This window comes from Penaeus monodon, chromosome 29 (assembly GCF_015228065.2).
Source record: "Penaeus monodon isolate SGIC_2016 chromosome 29, NSTDA_Pmon_1, whole genome shotgun sequence".
Lineage (NCBI taxonomy): Eukaryota > Metazoa > Arthropoda > Malacostraca > Decapoda > Penaeidae > Penaeus > Penaeus monodon.
In genome coordinates this window covers 2,383,666-2,383,891 of record NC_051414.1, presented here as the reverse complement: position 1 = coordinate 2,383,891, position 226 = coordinate 2,383,666, and positions in this window count along the sequence as shown.

Genomic DNA, 226 nt, shown 5'->3' with positions numbered 1-226 from the left:
TCTTTTTTTTTCTCTCTTTTTTTTTGCGTGCAGAACTCTTGCAATTTTTTTTTTTTTTTTGATTAGATGTCTATCATGCATTGATAACAATGAGCGGTACCTTATGGGTACCTGAAGGGCGCTTCCGATTACGACTTTGCGGTTTATTGTTGTTTTTTTCGGTGGTGCTTACGAAGTGTATTTTGCTTAATGGGTTAATGGTTCTTTTTTATTCGTTTGGCTGAGA